The sequence below is a fragment of the Cajanus cajan genome, chromosome 8 (assembly GCF_000230855.2).
Source record: "Cajanus cajan strain Asha chromosome 8, NIPB_CcT2T_4, whole genome shotgun sequence".
Lineage (NCBI taxonomy): Eukaryota > Viridiplantae > Streptophyta > Magnoliopsida > Fabales > Fabaceae > Cajanus > Cajanus cajan.
The window spans coordinates 48,264,873-48,284,871 of NC_138524.1; the positions used below are offsets into that span (position 1 = coordinate 48,264,873).

The 19,999-nt window shown below is 34.3% G+C and overlaps 1 pseudogene; it reads right to left on the minus strand.

The window, feature by feature from the left end:
- Positions 1-19,999, minus strand: part of LOC109811529 (ubiquitin carboxyl-terminal hydrolase 26-like) — a 133,492-nt pseudogene that overhangs the window by 41,584 nt on the left and 71,909 nt on the right.

A 19,999-nucleotide genomic window follows, 5' to 3' on the forward strand; every position in this document is an offset into this window, starting at 1 on the left:
AACTTAATACTCTTAGAGGTCAACTCACACCCTAAGCTCATATCCCTAAACTCCTCAATCATTTGCAATTCCCTAATCATCAAGGAAGACACTTTCAAAGATTTTCTACTCAAAGCATCAGCTACAACATTAGCCTTGCCAGGGTGATAATTCAATTGAAAGTCATAATCTTTAAGAAACTCTAACCATCTCCTCTGCTTCATATTCAATTCCTTTTGGTCAAACAAGTACTTAAGGCTTTTATGGTCACTAAAAACCTCAAATCTAGACCCAAACAAGTAATGTCTCCACAACTTAAGCACAAATACTACTGCAGCTAACTTAAGGTCATGGGTAGGATAGTTTTGCTCATGAATTCTAAGTTGTCTTGAAGCATAGGCTACTACCTTACCCTCCTGCATAAGCACTCCTCCTAAACCCAATTTAGAAGCATCACAAAATACCTCAAAAGTCTTACTAGGATCAGGTAACACTAACACAGGGGCACTAGTTAATCTCCTCTTAAGCTCTTGAAAACTTTCCTCACACTTAGAATCCCAAACAAAAGGTTGGTCTTTCTTCGTCAGCTTAGTCAAAGGAAGAGCTAGCCTAGAGAAATTCTCTATGAACCTTCTGTAATAACCAGCTAGTCCTAGGAAACTCCTAATCTCAAATACTGATTTAGGTGTTCTCCACTCTAACACAGCTTCTACCTTAGCAGGATCTACAACTATCCCACCCTTGGATATCACATGTCCTAGAAAGTTCACACTATCCAACCAAAATTCATATTTTGACAATTTAGCATACAACTGCTTCTCCTTAAGGGTTTGAAGAACGATCCTAAGGTGCTCAACATGCTCTTCCCTAGTCTTGGAATACACTAAGATATCATCTATGAAGACCACTACAAATCTATCCAAGTAAGGGTGAAAGATCCTATTCATGTAGTCCATAAAAACACCAGGTGCATTAGTCACACCAAACGGCATAACTAAATACTCATAGTGCCCATAGCGAGTCCTAAATGCAGTCTTAGGAACATCCTCAGCTCTCACTCTAATCTGATGGTATCCTGACCTTAAATCTATCTTACTGAACACACAAGTTCCAACTAGTTGATCCATAAGGTCATCTATCCTAGGCAAAGGATACTTATTCTTAATGGTCACTTTATTCAGTTGCCTATAGTCTACGCACAACCTCATGCTCCCATCTTTCTTCTTAACCAACAAAACAGGCGCTCCCCAAGACGAGACACTAGGCCTAATGAATTTTTTTCCTTGTAATTCCTCTATTTGTTTCTTAAGCTCAACTAACTCTGTTGGGGACATCCTATAGGGTGCTATAGATATAGGTGAGGTACCTGGCACTAAGTCTATGCCAAACTCAATCTCTCTCTCAGGTGGTAAACTAGACACATCCTTAGGAAATACTTCTGGAAATTCTCTCACTAAGGGAATCTCATCTAGCTTACTATCAGTCTCAAGTGTTAAAGAAGCTAAGATCATGTACACTCTTTCGTTTTCTTTTAAACAAGTTTTAATGTCAGCAGCACTAAGAAATTCCATACTCTTACATTCACCAAAAGAAATAGATTTCTCAAAGCAGTTTAAAAGGACATGGTGAGAAGATAACCAATCCATACCAAGAATTACATCTAATTGACTAAGAGGCAAACAAATTAAGTCAACTAGAAACTGCTTATCAGAAACTGTCAAAGGACATTTCAAACACACTAGGGATGTAGTCACAGGACCATTAGTAAGGGTTTCCACAACTAAATCAAAATCTAACAAAGACACAAGCAAATTCAATTTTTGGACACAAGAAACAGAAATAAAGGAATGAGTTGCACCATAATCAAATAGTACAACAAAAGGAGTCTCAGCTATGAAACAAGTACCTTGTATCAAATTTTCTGACCGAGAAGCTTCAGTACCACTAAGAGCAAATACTCTCCCCACAGTCTTTGGACGCTCAGTTTGCGAACCCGATCCAATAACACGTGTTCTTCGTGGTTCAGGACATTGGGTGCTGATGTGACCCTTGCCACTGCAATTGAAGCAGGTAATCTCCTTGTCAAGACGCTCAGACTGATTATGACCAACACGTCCACACTTCCCACATCTTCCTGAAGGAGTGGACACAGACCCTCCAACACTTCCAGTAGCACTAACAGTGGATCCTCTAGTAAGCAACTTGCTTTTATTAGCAGCAGCTTTACTCCCTTGAAATCTATTAGAAGCGGAGAATGGCTTACTCCTTCCCGAAGTACTAGAATTCACAGCACGGATAGGACCTCCAACTCCTTTATAAAAAGCAGCACGAGCACGATTGTCACGATCATAAATGCTGCACTTATTGACCAGAGTGGGAAAGTGATATATCTCCTGATAGTTAATTGTAGTTTTCACTTCAGGACGCAGACCATTTACAAATTTTATGCATTTAGCTCTTTCACCACCCTCACCATGGTAGTGTGTACAATAACGAACCAAAGCATCAAATTTGGCAGCATACACAGTCACTGTGTCGTTCCCTTGATTCAGCTCAAGGAATTCCATTTCTTTTCGACTTCTCACATCATCTGGGAAATACTTCTCAAGAAAGACCTTCTTGAAGTTGTCCCAATTCAAGTGCACCCCTTCATCAATCATCCTTCGAAGTGCTCCTTCCCACCAAAAGTGAGCATCAGCAGTCAACATGAATGTGGCCAACTTCACCTTCTGAGCGATAGGACAATCCATAACATTGAAAATTTTCTCTATTTCTGTTAGCCAATTCATAGCAGCATCTGGGTCATATCCTCCTTTAAAGGTAGGTGGGTGATTTCGTTGAAATTGCTCCAACCAGTTAGGAGTAACTTCAGTCCTATTGTTATTATTCATAGCTTGTGCTAATGCTTGAAGAGCATCGGCAATCGCACGATCATTTCTACCAGCCATAGTATAAGAGAATAATACAATCAATAAACATAATCAATCATCATACTAGCATACCAACAAGTTTTACAATCAGTTCAGTCCATCATTCATGTACCAAATAAACATAGTAAACCAAATAAGCATAGTAAACTCATAACTCACGGTCGATTAGATCGACCTGCTCTGATACCACTAAATGTGACACCCTCTACCCCATTATTAATATACAACAAATGTAACAATAAAATATTTCTTTTCTTCTTTTTGGGTAAATAAAATATTTCATAGTTGACAAATATTTCAAATATAACAAGGTAGAAGATTCACATTCGTAACTCATAAATCATAACTCCAGTGTAAAAATTATAAAAGAAAAGAAGTTAAGATTTTCAATACAATTTAGTGTAAAACAAGAAATCATATATATACAAATAATATTAAAGGAAATATAATTAACTCCAGTAAAGGTGGCAGTGCCTCCTGTTTAGGGATTAATTTATACTCCCAAATCATATAATAAAATATAACAAAGATGTACATTTTGGTCTTTTATCAAGAACGTTTAAATTACAATTCTTAACATACATTTTTCTTGAATTATAAACTTTATCTACGTTGTCTCTTTGTTAGAAATTACAAAAGAAGAGAAACTAAAGTTATTAAAACAATAACATATTAAACTAAAATAACTATGCCCCGATGTCACATCCTATCAGAGCATGCCCAATTGAAGCCTTTAAGCCTCATCACCAACATCTTCATGATGCTGATCACCTGCATCATAATTTAAACATATACAAGAACAACAAGGGAGTGAGAAACATCTCACTCAGTTTCAGGTGCAGAAATAAAGGTTAAATAGCCCACACACACACAACAAATATAATTAGTCACATGTAAATAACATACATAAATAATCAATATCACATATATATTCATTTATCATGCTATGATGTCATGGACTCGACTCATAAATGCGTGCATGTGGCGCCATAAAGAAGTTTCACATATCATCACTGGTGACACCTAAGGTACACCTTGTTAGCATGTTACATCGTGGGTGACCCTAAGGTACACCTTGTTAGTTGTGGGTGACCATAAGGTACACCTTATTAGCATGTTACATCGTGGGTGACCATAAGGTACACCTTGTTAGTCGTGGGTATGCGGCCTCAACGGAACACCTGGAGTAATATATGCATATGATGCATGGTCATACATTCATAATCTCATGGACTCAACATTTAACTTATTACAGAATTTCATTTAATACATCATGTCCTCATTTTTCATAGTCTCATAATCATAGTTTGTCTCAATAGTCCATTCTTAGGTCTCATGTCATTTGTCCATATTTCACTAGGTCATGTCATAAATACTCCTCATAAGGTCCGCACAGGAATTCACAGAGATCCAGAGAGCATTCTTGTTCATATTAAACCTCATTTATTATTAACATTAATTTCATATTCATTTATTACTTTCAACAAAGAACAAAGTAGAATAAATAGAAAATCGGACAGAACAACGGCACCTTTAACAAAAACAAAGTAGAGTAAATAGAAAATCAAACAGAACAACGGCACCTTCAACAAAGAAAAATGTAAAGTAAATAGAAAATCAAACAGAACAACGGCACCTTCAACAAAGAACAAAGTAAAGTAAATAGAAAATCAAACAGAACAACGGCATCTTCAACAAAGAAAAAAATAGAGTAAATAGAAAATCAGACAGAACAACGACAAGGGATTGGGGGCCAATCTGACAAACAACTATCTAACAATTATCCCCACACCCCTGAGCGAGGTTCTCACTCCCCCCCCTTACCTGGATAAGCGGAGTTGAAACTTGGGCAAAGCCTCCTCCTCTGGATTCCCTCCTCCTTTCTCTCTCTGTTTCTTTCTCTCTCTCTCTCTCTCTCTCTCTTTCTCTTTCTAAGATTTCACTTCTCACTTCAGTATAAAATTTTCACCCCCTGCCTCCTATTTATAGGCAATCTGACGCACCCGGAACGACCCGTACTTATTTCGGAACGGCCTGTTCCGGATCCTTCAAACATGGGCAAATTTTTCAGCTGGAACGGCCCGTTCCAAATTCGAAACGGCCCGTTCCCAAAAAAGCAGAACGGCCCGTTCTGAAACCAGAACGGTCCGTTCTCAATCTCAGCAGAACGGCCTGTTCTCCCTCCGGAACGGCCCGTTCTCCATACCAGAATGACCCGTTCCATGCCCGTTCTGGGGCTACAAAAACCTCACATTTTCAACATTTGGAATGGCCCGTTTCACTTTTGGAACGGCCCGTTCCGGAACCCAAAATACCCCTATAACTTTATTAAAATTACGAAAATGCCATTATAATAATAATAATAAAAATTGGGTGTTACAGTTAGAACTGCCGCAAAGACAACATTGCGACGGTTTGGGAACCGTCGTAGAATCGTCCGTCACCAGGCAATTTTGCGACGGTTATCAGAACCGTTGCACAAACCGTCGCAAAATTGGAATTGCGACCGTTTCATCAACTGTCGCACCAAATGCCTCTATATTAACATTGCGACCCTTTCATCAACTGTCGCACCAACTGCCTCTAAATTAATATTACAACCCTTTTTTACCCGTCGGAAATTATAATTTTTTTTATTTTAATAAATTTATTAATGTAACAATCCTCATATTTGGCCTTTCAATGATTTTATTTCACGAAATTTCACTGTTTAACATGTTTTATCCTTACTTGTGCAATTTCTGGGAAACTTCCCAGAAGGTCACCCATCCCTGTACTACTCCAGGTCAAGCACGCTTAACTGTGAAGTTCTGATGAGTAAGCTACCGAAATGTATATGTATGTTGTCAGTATAACTTGTACAAATTAATTCATTTAAGTCATTCTCAAATATACAATCTCATATTTGTACTATAATAATAATATATAATAATTTTATATTACAAATAATAATAATAATAATAATAATAATAATAATAATATATTTAGTTATTCTTTATTTATATGTACTTACTTTTATAATTAACATCTACTTATTTCGATTTAAAATTATAATTTAAATTATTTAAATTTTTTAATTTATAATGACAATATAATTTATAAAATTATAAATATTTATTTATTACATACTTATAAATTAAATTTTAATATTTTAAATAAATTATTAATTAATTTAATATATTTATTTACCTTAAATCAAACATATAAAATTAAAAAAAATTGTATTTATCCTTGTTTTATTTTCTAATTATCAACTATTAATAAAATACTAACTTAAAATCTTATCTAATTATATATAATATTCTCATATCAAATTTAAAACCAGATATTAGTTATACAAAAATATTAAGATCATATAGTAAATTGTCAATAACATTTTAGTTAAATAATTTAAAATAATTAATGTTTCAATTATATTGTTAATTAGAAAATAATTTATTTCAAAACTAATTAATTTTTTTATATTAATTATTAGTAAAATTTAATAATTTTTAAATTAACAATTAATTGGATCGATGAAATTCAACACACACGATGAGTTATTGAGCGGAATAACTTTACCAAGAGTTATTTTGTAAGTTATCTTAAATCAAACATATAAAATTCAAAAAATGTATTTATCCTTGTTTTATTTTTTAATTATCAACCATTAATAAAATACTAACTTAAAATCTTATCTAATTATATCATAATATTTTCATATCAAATTTAAAACCAGTTCTTACATTTTTGACAAATATAAATTTTTCTGAAATATTACATTAATAATATAGCTTTTCCTACAAAAATTTTCTCATCGAAAATATAAATTTTCCGACAGATTTAATTTTGTTTTTATAAGAAATCATCTTCGATTAATATAACATTTTGTGTATATGATATAACAGTAAAAGATTTTCAATTCAACGGTTAAATTTACAAAATTCACATTTAATATAAAGTTATTGAGTGGTGTAACACTTAGTAAAATTTACACTGATGTAATTATAAACCCCCTCATATATATATATATATATATATATATATATATATATATATATATTAAATGTGACTTTTACTAAGTATTACACTGCTCAATAACTTTATTTTAAATGTGAATTTGGTAAATCCAACTGTTAGATTGAAAGTTCATATCTCTCATAGATTATATATACAAAACTTTATATTAACCCAAGATGATTTGATACTTCATTTTTATAAAAAAAAATTGATGTAATATATTCATTTCAAAATACACTAAAATATAAACAATTTGATTACCTCCCAGTTGTTCAATTTTAACAAAATTTGATATACACTTATAAAGTGATATGAACTTTTAATTTAACGGTTGGATTTACAAAATACACATTTAATATAAAGTTATTGAGCAGCATAATACTTAATAAAAGTTACATTGGTATAATTATAACCCCCTATATTTTATATATATATATATATATATATATATATATATATATATATATATATATATATATATAGGGACGGATGTAGTGGGCACTTGCCCCACTACTATTTGACATATACATAATTTTTTATCTAAAAAAATAATATATTTTAAAAAATAAAAATTATATTCTAATAAAATAAAAATATAGATTCAGAAAAAATGTTTCTTTATTTTATATCTGTCAAATTTTTGAAAGCAATTAATTCTCATGTAATAAAAAAAATTTCTTAATAATGAATTAATTTTTTTAAAAAGTTTAATTATAATATATATATGTATATATATATGTCTTAATATTCACATATATAATGTAATATATTAAAATAAAAAGTTTTTTGATAAAATAAAATTTTTACCATGCATGTTTATCTTTTGTGTTTTTTATTTATTGTATACGTTGATTGAAAAAATCAAAATAGTAAAATTGTATATATTGATTAAAAAAATCAAAATAAGAAAAATCAGAAGATTTATGTTCCATTTAGAATTGTTATTATAAGATATATTTTAAAATAAATTATCATCTAAAAATATATATTAGATATTAAAAACATATTTATATCATAAATAAATTAAACTGGATTTTTATAAATTTTAACATATTTATTTTTATATTTTTAATAGTGTTAAAAAGATGGAAATTTAAAATAAAATTTATAAAATTTAACATTGTAAATTATTCAATAATATGTGATGTGATAACTCAAAAATTAAGTTATAAAATGATAATTATACTTATTTATATACTCTAACACATCTTACATACAAGATAAATTCATAAGTTTGTTGAAAGATAAATTTATATTCTAGTCACGATTTTGAAATTATATAAAGAAAAAAAATCGTGTACCTCATGTTAAAGAAAGTATATATAAAATTGTTAATAAAATATAAGTTCATTAAGATAATATACATAATACTTCAAAAAAAAAAACTTTTAAATTCTAATAAAAAAAATGCTGAAAATTTTGCGACGGTTTATGACTAACTGTCGCAATGTTAAATTTGCGACGGTTTATGATTAACTGTCGCAATGTTAAACTTGCGACGGTTTATCATAAACCGTCACAATGTTAAACAAATTTTGCGACAATTTATGATAAACCGTCGCAATGTTAAACAAATTTTGCGACGGTTTTGAAAAACTGTCGTATGAAGGGTCGCAATATCAAAGCGACGACGGTTTCTAGACAACCGTCGCAATTTATCATTTTTCTGGTAGTGAGCCTGAACAACAACTAGAAAAATGGCAAATGTGATTGAAGAAAAAAGTGATGATGAAGATGAGTATATATTTATGGCATCTCAAGAATTCAATTCACATGAATTGAATACTTGGCTCATTAATAGTGGTTGCACTAGTCACATGACTAAATATTTATCATTTTTTACCTCCATTGACAAATCAATTGAGTTAAAAGTCAAGATGGGAAATGGTGAAATTGTACAAGCCAATTTAAAAGAAACAATTTCTATTGCAACCAAGAAAGGTATGTTAATTGTTAAAGATGTTCTCTACATTCTAAAATTGGACCAAAATGTTCTTAGTGTTCCACAAATGCTAAGGAATGATTATGGAGTCTCTTTTAAAGAGAATTATTATTTTATCATGGATGAACATGGTTTAGAGATTGTAAAGATTGAGATGACCAAAAATGGTTTTTATTTGAAATTTGATTTGGTTGAAGATCATGTGATTTTATTGCTAAAATTGATGAGAGTAATGTTTGGTATGAAAGATTTGGTCACACTTTTATGCAAGATGTATTTGATATGACAAATTCCAACAAATGATATTCAAAGACAGGAGGAGGAGTTAGATTGAATGAGAGAAGATCAATTGGCAGACATCTTCACAAAAGCACTTCCAAAAGGAAAGTTTGAAAACTTGAGAGGGAAACTTGAAGTAATAGCTACTGATACAAGGAGGAGTGTTGAGAATCTGCATCACTATCTATTATTTGAGTTTATTTCAGATTAATGGAACATTATTATAATTTTTACGGTTGAATTTTAATTATAGGAATTATAGGTGCTGTTACACTTTTATGAGTATTTACATTTGTAATTTAATTTTATGTTCATGAGCAGAATTTGTATCAACTTTCAATTGTGTTTTGTGTATTTAAAAAGTTGCAAGTATGAATAAAAATATGAGTTTCAGCCTTCTAATTTTTCTGAATTCCAACAAACAACAAAATCAACAGAAGCAACTCCAATTCTATTTTCAGTTTAGCAGGCCATCATCATTCCTAAATTATGCATAACCATCCAAGTTAGTTTCGGTTCCACTTGATATGAAATGCTTTTACATAAAAAGAAAACTCAATACAAATATGTTGGAAGCTTCAGCTTAATGCACAAACTTGGCTTTACCCCAAAGGATTCCCATATCATCATTTTCAGCTGGTAAATTGATGTTGAAGAAGAAACTTTTAGACTAATGGAATTCCCAGTTTTAGTCTTTCGAGAACGTTTGGTATTTCGGGAACGTTCGGATACCCATCTGTCTGTTTCAACAAAGCCCTTTGAAGCCTCCAAGATTGATCTGGGGACCTCCTTTCCGCGGACAAGAATTACATTAATGTCCTTATTGCAATAGATAAGCTTCTGCATTAACTCACAGCTTTGCTTTTCTCCAATGTAACTTTCACAAACCTGCATAATGAGGGGGAGATTATAGTTCCAGTAAAAATTAAATAGAAAAGTTTCTACTTCTTAGTAACAACATAAAGTAGGTTAAATTAGTTATATGGTAGCAAATATGGGAGTGGAGTGGACACTGATAATGTGACCTAAAATCAAACTATTCACTCAAGAATAAAATTATTTTCAGTCAAGTCACATAAACACACATCTGGAAGTAGTTTTTTGAAGACGCGATTAATGCTTTCATTTAGAAACATGCACTACACCCATAAAACAAAGGGTTATTGTGCCATGCATATGCTGAAAATAGCTAACAGGAAAACTAGAAAAATCAAAGACAACATCCATTCATATATATCAACAGAAAATACCATATTGGATTATTTGTCAAATATATGCAACTTGTTTCCACCATTTCTTGAGAAATTTTTAAGATAAGAAACAAAATGCACAAAATGTGGTATTTTTGTAATTATTAGAAGAAAACTAAAAGAAATATATCCACAAACCATGCACAAGGTTAACTACTAAGAAACCAAGGTGCAAGAAAATCAGGATCAGGGCTGAAATAGCATATCCAATAGAATATGGCAGAGTTTTGGATTACCTTGGGACAAGTCTTAATCACAAATTGTCCATTCCCATTTTCATTATTCACTTTAGCCCAAGTGTTGAGCTGATCCTCACATATTGGCATCTCTTTGCGATCCAGTCAAAGCATTTTCTAAATAATTAATATTTGTTAGATATTTGATTTTGTCTTGCACACGTAGCAGTTTTATTTAGTTTTATTTTAGTTTTATTTACTTTTCTTATTGTTTTGAATTAGTCCTAGACTTTATGAGAAAGTAACCACTTAGTCCTAGTCACCCTAGACTTTAGGAGAAAGTAACCACGTTACTTTAGTTAGTTTCTTTTTTTTTTTCTGCAAGGCATTATAAATGTATTGGCAGCCAGAATAGTAGAATTTAATTCCCATTATCTTCACTCCAGAGTTAATATATTCATCTTAATATTTTGTTTCTTCTCTCTCCCGCTGTGCTCTGCTTTTGTTTTTGTTGCTGCACTTGTCTCTCAAAACCAACAACTGGTATCAGAGCTCCATTCTTACGGACCTGTGAGCCCTATTCTTACAGACCTGCGAGCCATTTTTCGTGTTGACTTGTGAAAATGGAAGCCGAATCAAATTTCTCTCAAATTGCACCTCCAATCTTCAACGGAGAAAATTATGATCTTTGGGCTGTCAAAATGGAGGCTTACCTAGAGGCTTTGGATCTTTGGGAAGCTATAGAAGAGGATTACGAAGTTCTTTCGCTGCCGGATAATCCCACTGTTGCCCAGATCAGAAGCCACAAGGAGAGAAAAATACGAAAGGCAAAAGCAAAGTCATGCCTTTTTGCGGGTGTTTCTCAAACAATCTTTACAAGAGTCATGGCTCTCAAAACGGCAAAATCAATATGGGATTATTTGAAGGAGGAGTATGCTGGAGATGAAAGAATTCGAAGCATGCAGGTACTTAATTTAATGCGGGAATTTGAGTTGCAAAGGATGAAAGAATCCGAGACAATCAAGGAATACTCTGACAAATTGTTAGGTATTGCCAACAAGGTGAGGTTGCTGGGCAGCGATTTTGCAGATTCCAGAATTGTCGAGAAAATTCTGATGACGGTGCCGGAGAGGTACGAAGCATCTATAGCTTCGTTGGAGAACGTAAAGGATTTGTCTAAAATCACTTTGGCTGAAGTGTTACATGCCTTGCAAGCCCAAGAGCAGCGAAGAATGATGAGACAAAATCATGTTGTAGAAAGTGCTTTGCCGGCCAAGCATCATGAAGTTGAGCAGAGAAAAAAGAAACATTTCAAGAAGAATCAAGCATCAAGCAATCAAAGTCCAACAAGAAACCAAATGAAAGGCAAAGGAGGTAAGAAAAACTATACCTTGTCAACACTGTGGCAGAAAAGGTCATCCACCTTTCAAATGCTGGAGACGACCTGAAGCAAAATGCAGCAAATGCAACCAGATGGGGCATGAAGCTATAATTTGCAGAAACACAAATTGTCATGATGAAGGAGCTCAAATTGCTGATCAACAGGAGGAGGACCGACTGTTTGTGGCTACTTGTTTCCTGAGTAGTGAATCAAATTAATGAAAGTTGGCTAATTGATAGTGGGTGTACCAACCACATGACCTTTGACGAGGCACTCTTTAAAGATTTGAGGCCAACCAATATCACTAAAGTCAGAATAGGAAATGGTGATTATATCACAGTCAAAGGAAAGGGGACAGTTGCAATCACAAGCTGTGTAGGCACAAAATTCATTCTTGATGTTCTTCTTGTTCCTCAACTTGACCCAAAACTTGTTGAGTGTTGGTCAACTGATTGAAAGAGGATTTAAGGTTATTTTTGAAGACAAATACTGCTTGATTCAAGATGCAGCCGGACAAGATATGTTCAAGGTAAAAATGAAAGGCAAAAGCTTTGCTCTAAATCCATTGGAGGAGGAGCAAGCTGCCTTCTCACTTAAGGAAAATATCACAGAAATCTGGCACAAAAGGCTTGGACATTATCATCACCAGGGGTTGTTACAGTTGAGTGAAAAAGGATTGGCACGTGATGTTCCTGAGCTTCAGGATCGAATTTCAAATTGCAAAGCTTGTCAATTTGGCAAGCAAAATAGAAAGCCTTTCTCAAGGACAACATGGAGAGCTTCAAAGAAGCTGCAATTAATTCACACAGATGTTGCTGGACGTCAAAGAACACCTTCTTTGAAAGGTAACCTTTATTATATTCTCTTTATTGATGACTTTACCAGAATATGTTGGATTTTTTCTTCAAGAATAAATCAGAGGTGGCTGAAATTTTCTAGAAGTTCAAAGCCAAGATTGAGAATGAAACTGGTTCCAAAATTCAAATTCTGAGGTCAGATAATGGCACTGAGTACACATCTAAAAAATTCAATCAATTTTGTGCGAATTCCGGCATTGAACATCACCTGACTGCTCCTTATACCCCACAACAAAATGGGGTCAGCGAGAGGAGAAATTGATATATCTTGGAAATGACGAGATTCATGTTGTATGAGAAGAACTTGCCAAAGGAATATTGGGCAGAGGCAGCAAGTACAACTGTTTTTCTTCAGAATAGACTTCCCACCAAAGCACTAAACGATCAAACACCATTTGAGGTCTGGTATGGTTACAAACCATCTTTTAAATTTCTCAAAATATTTGGTTGTTTGTGCTTTACTCATGTTCCACAGAGCAAGCGAGATAAGCTAGACAAGAGAGCTTCACCAGGTATCTTCATAGGCTATAGCATTGTCAGAAAAGCCTATAAAATATTTCAGCCACAAACAGGGAAGATAGTTATTAGCAGGGATGTTCACTTTGTGGAAGATGAAGAATGGAATTGGGATGATAAAGGGAAGACAGATATGACCTCTCCAAATGTGAAGCTCAAGACTCCATTCTCAACCACACAGAATGAAGATGAAAACTGGCAAAATGAATTGGTGGATGATGTTCCAACACGAGGTACCAGATTACTCTCTGAAATTTATGAAAGATGCAACATTTCTGTATGTGAACCTGCAGATTATGAAGAAGCAAAGAAAAATCCAAATTGGGTAGCTGCAATGAAAGAGGAGTTATCAATGATCGAGAAAAACCAAACTTGGATTCTTGTGGAAAAACCTCAAGGCAGAAAAGTAATTGGGGTCAAGTGGGTATATAGAACCAAGCTAAATGCTGACGATTCTCTCAACAAACACAAGGCAAGACTCGTGGTGAAAGGTTATGCACAGATTTTTGGTGTGGACTACTTAGATACATTTGCACCAGTTGCTCGATTGGAAACCATAAGGTTGTTACTTGCTATAGCTGCGCAAAAAGAATTGGAAGGTTTATCAACTTGATGTTAAATCAGCCTTTTTAAATGGTTTCTTACAAGAAGAAATCTATGTTGAACAACCCCAAGGCTTTGTGAAGGAAGGAGAAGAAGACAAGGTTTACTTACTCAAAAAGGCTCTTTATGGGCTAAAACAAGCCCCACGATCCTGGTATAGCAGAATTGATGATCATTTGTTGAACTTGGGATTTGTCAAAAGCTTAGCTGAATCAACATTGTATGTTAAGCATAATAAAGCTAATATTCTTATCATCTCACTCTATGTCGATGACCTTCTTGTAACAGGAAGCAACACAAGACTTGTAGAGAAGCTTAAGAAAGAAATGCTGGAGGTATTTGAAATGACAGACCTTGGCTTAATGACATTTTTTCTTGGCATGGAGATCAAACACGGAGAACATGAAGTCTTTATTTGTCAAAATAAATATGCCAAGGAGATTTTGAAGAAGTTCAAACTTGATGAATGCAAAGAAATGAGCACTCCAATGAATCAAAAGGAGAAGCTTAGCAAGGAAGATGGAACTGAGAAAATAGATCAAGCATATTTCAGAAGCATGATTGGGTGTCTCATGTACCTTACAGCAACCTGTCCTGACATTTTAAATGCTGTAAGTATTTTATCCCGATTTATGCATTGTCCAAGTGAAATGCACCTCAAGGCAGCAAAGAGGGTGATTAGATATGTCAAAGGCACTTGCAATTTTGGCATCAAGTACAAGTGGACTGAAGAATTCAAGTTAACAGGTTTCTCAGATAGTGATTGGGGTGGCTCAATTGATGATATGAGAAGTACTTCTGGATATTGTTTTAGCTTTGGATCAGGTGTGTTCTCTTGGAGCTCAAAGAAACAAGCAACTGTTGCTCAATCTACAGCAAAAGCAGAATTTGTTGCTGCTACAGCTGCTGTTAACCAAGTCTTGTGGTTGAGGAAAATTTTAATTGATCTTAATATGGAGCAGAAGGTAAGCACGGAGGTTTTTGTTGACAACCAAGCTGCAATAGCTATTTCTCATAATCCGGTCTTTCATGGGAAGACTAAGCACTTCAACATTAAGCTGTTTTTCTTAAGGGAAGTACAAAGAGATGGAGCTGTTGACCTTGTTTATTGCAAGACAGAAGACCAAGCTGCAGATTTATTCACCAAGCCACTTTCAATCAACAAGTTTGAGTTCTTAAGAAAGAAGACTGGGGTTTGCACATCCAAAATCAAGGAGGAGTGTTAGATATTTGATTTTGTCTTGCACACGTAGCAGTTTTATTTAGTTTTATTTTTGTTTTATTTACTTTTCTTATTGTTTTGAATTAGTCCTAGACTTTATGAGAAAGTAACCACTTAGTCCTAGTCACCCTAGACTTTAGGAGAAAGTAACCACATTACTTTAGTTAGTTTCTTTTTTTTTTTCTGCAAGGCATTATAAATGTATTGGCAGTCAGAATAGTAGAATTTAATTCCCATTATCTTCACTCCAGAGTTAATATATTCATCTTAATATTTTGTTTCTTCTCTCTCCCGTTGTGCTCTGCTTTTGTTTTTGTTGCTGCACTTGTCTCTCAAAACCAATATTGCAGATATTCCTTTGGTCTCAATATCACCCCATTCTTCACAGAAGCATTTCCAATCATCCTCAAATATGATGGTGAAGCTACCTGCCTAGAATCCAGAATGTAAAATATCATAAAACTGAGAAGCGAAAAGACTTACTTTCTGAAGCATTTATGTCACATTTATACGCAAAACGGAAGAAAGAGAAAGCATGTTGATATTGGGAACATACTATTGAAGAAAAAAAAAAGATTTGAAGCATACTAAAATTACTGAATTTACTTTCTGCAAATAAAACATCAACAAAATTGCAGGTGCGCACACAGGGGCGGAGGGACGGGGGGCTGGAGGGGCCATGGTCCCCCATTTTTCTTAAAATATATCAAAATTACTTTAAAAGTAGTTTTTTGGCCCCCATAAAACTTGTAAAATAATATTATAAGTTAATAGATGAAAATCATCATGTTAGTTTACACTTAGAAAAAAGAAAAACAGAAATAAATATAAAAATTAATATATAATTTGATAGAAAGAGATAAAAAAAAGTATAAATGATATTAAACTATTTATGATGTTAGAATATTCACGTATAATTGTTAAAAAAATCTTGGTCCCCCTCAAGACAAAGTTTTGGCTCCGCTTCTGGGCGCACATATATGTCACTTGACCACTAAATTGTAGAAATTCCTTTATTTTTCCAACTTACAAAAGATTCTCTCGAGATTATAGCACGCATCTGAAAACCAGTTCAGGAGGCCTTTCAACGAGTCGTGAGTGCTGAAACAGACATAAAATCATGAAATTGCTAAAGACTAAACTTGACAGATCGGTTGTGTGTGAGAAAACCCAATCACAATGACAATTTAAGAGTTTGAATCCACAACTAAAATTCGTTACATATATGACATAAAATAACCTTTCAAGTAAATACTTTCATAATATTTGCATACCAAAAAAATTCAACTCAAATTTAACAAAATGCTAGTAAGAAGTATACTAAACTGAGACATGCACATTACATTCATATGAACAAGATGTACATAACATGACAAGAAAACCGAGGTGACGTAACGGTACCTTTCCACATATCAGTGAATCAATTACCCCATCTAAAGTTTCAGGTTTATCTGAATCCTTGACAGCTAAATTAATGTAATTTCTCCATTTTGAAATCCAACGAAGAAGGAACTAAGAAATACTTGCAATGTAGAGAAAGCGTCATTCTTTTACCAACAAATAGTTTCTCATGATTTCGGCGCTGCGTTTGTTTTACTAATCTGCATCGTGAAAACAAATTCACTTTAAATTTTCTCTGTCAGTCCTATATTAATACAAATGTACAAAGAAATCACCTCAAAGAGTCCTCCAAGCAAGCGACTTTAGATAATTCATCACTGCATTGAGAACATTCTCTGGAGTCTAAAGGAAAAGTAAGACAACCTAAAGGATCATCAGGTCTAAGAGAAATGGCATCTTTATATAAGAAAAGCCAGAAACTGATGGAGGACCATCCTTGAAGAGACATGTGGGCCCCATCACTAGGTCCATGGCTAGGAGGGTCGAAGAGGAGGAGGGTGTTCACACACCTAGGGATACTCTCCTCATGATCATAGAGTATTAGTACTCTCCTAAGCCTCATTAGTATAGGGTTTATTTTATTTGCCAATTTTACCCTTGTATTTTGGGGTATTTTAGTCATAGGATTTATTTTCTTTGTATTTCCTATTTTACCCTTGTATTATGGGGTGCTTTAGATGATTAGGATTTTTTAATTTGGGCTAGGGTATTACATAGGAGGTGACGCCTAGTTTGGTGAGTTTGGACCTATTTTTTGGTGATTAGAAAGGCTTAGGCCCAATGGAGGACAAAGGTTGCATGGACTTATCATGCACCTAGAAATAGCCAATCTAATCCCATAGATTCCAAACTTGGCCACCAAGTTGCATCTAGGGTTAATTTGGCATTACATTTGGAGTGCATTTGCCTTGGCATTTTCGGCCATGCACACCCTAAATGCAACTTCTCCTATAAATACTCCACCCCCCACCACTTGTAAATACTTTGGATGTATATGAATTTGAGTGAGCATTCTTATGCCTCAAGTCCCTATCCTTAGTCCCTAGCTAAATTCGGCTAGCCTACCTTCATTCTCCACCCTTGGAGAGTGAGACCTAGAGTGGCCTCCACCTACCTTGGAGTGAGCCAACCTAAATCACCAAACACCATCACCTAAATAGCTTCCGCCAAACACCTCCCTTTTCACGCAACCCACTCCTTTCTCCACCCCAAAATCTCCTTGTGTCTTTCCTTTGTTGAACCTAGATCAAGGGCAAGGCTTCCTCTCCATCATCTCTACGTCATTTCATGGAGAAGGAACCCATCAAGTGGTATCAAGAGCCAAGGTTCTTCAAGGGTAACATATAGTACTTTTGTGTCTTCTTTGAGTCTTCTTCTTGTTTTTTTTGCTTTCGGTCATTTTCTTTCTCCTTGCCTTCTTTGTGTGGCCGAATAGCTTTAGGGTTCACACCTTGTCCTTGTGAGCCTTCCTTGCCATTTTAGGTTTCCATGTTTTTTTTAGGGTTGCCATGCTTTTCATTTTTCTTGAGTCTCATATGAACATGAAGAACATGCTTTTTGATTTTTGAATCCACCTAAAGTTTTGTCATTTCTTTTGTTTCCTATATTTTGTCAACATAAATTCCATGTATGTGCCAAACACTTTGCATGAAACACATGAACAAAATATGCCATATTGCATGATAGTGGGCGTGACATTTAGAAGTTCTTTAGAGGTCATTCATGCATGCTAAATAGTCCTAGCATGTTCCTTGTAATTTTGAGTTTCCATGTGTGAAATGCTTCCTTGCACATGCATATAACTTGCTGCCCACTTTTCCCTTGCATTCCACTTGTTTTGGTTAATTTTGTATGCTTAAAGGAACCCTAAAAGAATCTAAGAGGTGGCTGAAAAAAAAAAAATTGTGCCAACAACTTGTACCAACTAGTACAAACCTTTTCCACTAAAAAGATTCCTTAAGGAACCACTAAGAAACGCCACTTGTCATCCTCTCTTCTCCTAAATTTTTTAACCTAATTTTTGACCAACCACAAGTGCAAAACCTAAGCAACATTTGGGCTTAATTTTAAAAAAAAAATTCGGACCCAAGATATATTAAAAACAAGATTGCCGTGAGCAACAAAGAACAACATCAAAGAACAAAAAAAAAAAAATTATTGGACCAAAAAGGACTTGTTGCTAGACTTGTGGACTTGGACAAATACCTATGCATTTGGGAGTTGGACTTATGACAATTTGACCTTATTTTGGGACTTTCCTTTGGCTGGACCGAAACACAAAAAGAACTTAATCAAGTGGACTAAACACTAACCTAATTCTAGTGCCTTTCTAGGATTATTCTTTGTGTGCTTCCTTTCTTTGATTGAGTCTTAATTTTTTTTGCTTGTCTTTCTTGGCCTCTTTTGTTTTGTCATCTTAAATTCTCTTTGAGTTTAGCCTTTCTTAATTGTGCTTTTCAGTTTTTATTTCTTGGACTCTTGCTTTGGGTTGGTTTTAATTTCATTGTAGGTCAAAACCCACTCTAGTCAATTTTCACACCTTTGGTGGATTTGAGTGGAGGGGTGAACCGAATCCAAGCCTAGCCTTTGGAGGGACTTACACCACACATAAAGGAGTGAACAAACACTTGGAGAGGTCTAACACGTTTGTTCATTGTGAAGGAACCCCATTGGAGGAGTTTGAAGACTTAAATTCTTGTTTTTGTCTAATTTTTTGCTTACTTTTTCTCTCTCGGCCTCTTTGTTGTTTTTGGCCTTAGTTTCATTCTTTTGGTTTGTAATTTGGCCATTTCTAAACCTCTTCAACTTGGTTTTAGTTCGTGTAGTTGAAGGTGATTTGAAAACCTTCACCTAGGACCTCGACTAGAACATGTTTTAAGTGCTTTCCTTTTGCATGTTTTAAAGCTTTTAGTAGTATAATTGCTTAGGACTTTATCTTTGTGCAATTACGTTTAGAAGGCTTGTTTTGCCTACTAGGGGTAACGTGCACACACTCACCTTTGATTGTGCCAATTCGTTTTTGTAAGAAAAAGTAGAAAAGGCTTAGTGATTTTTTACTTGATAGGGCTTGGTTATTAAGTGATTCCTTGTAGTCCACCTCCCCTTGAAAGTTCACTTTGTGCACTTAGGCCTTTCCTACCTATCTTGCACCTTGAAAACCTTTTCGCGAAAACCTTTTATCACTCACTCTTTGTGAAAACCATTTTCAATCCCTTTTTGAAAACAATTTGTGAAAACCTTTTCTTGATCAAAGATGAGTGATCATTCTAGTGTCCATGGTCATAATTCTCGTAGTACTAGGTCTAGTGTTAGGGATGAACTTAGGGAATTGAAAGAGTACCTAAGAAAAAAAGAAGAGGAAAATATAAAAAGAGAAGAAGAATTGAAAAGGAAAGAAAAAGAGTTTGAAAGAAACAATGAGGAAATAAAAAGATTACTTGAAAGATTAGTTGTGGGAGGAGAGG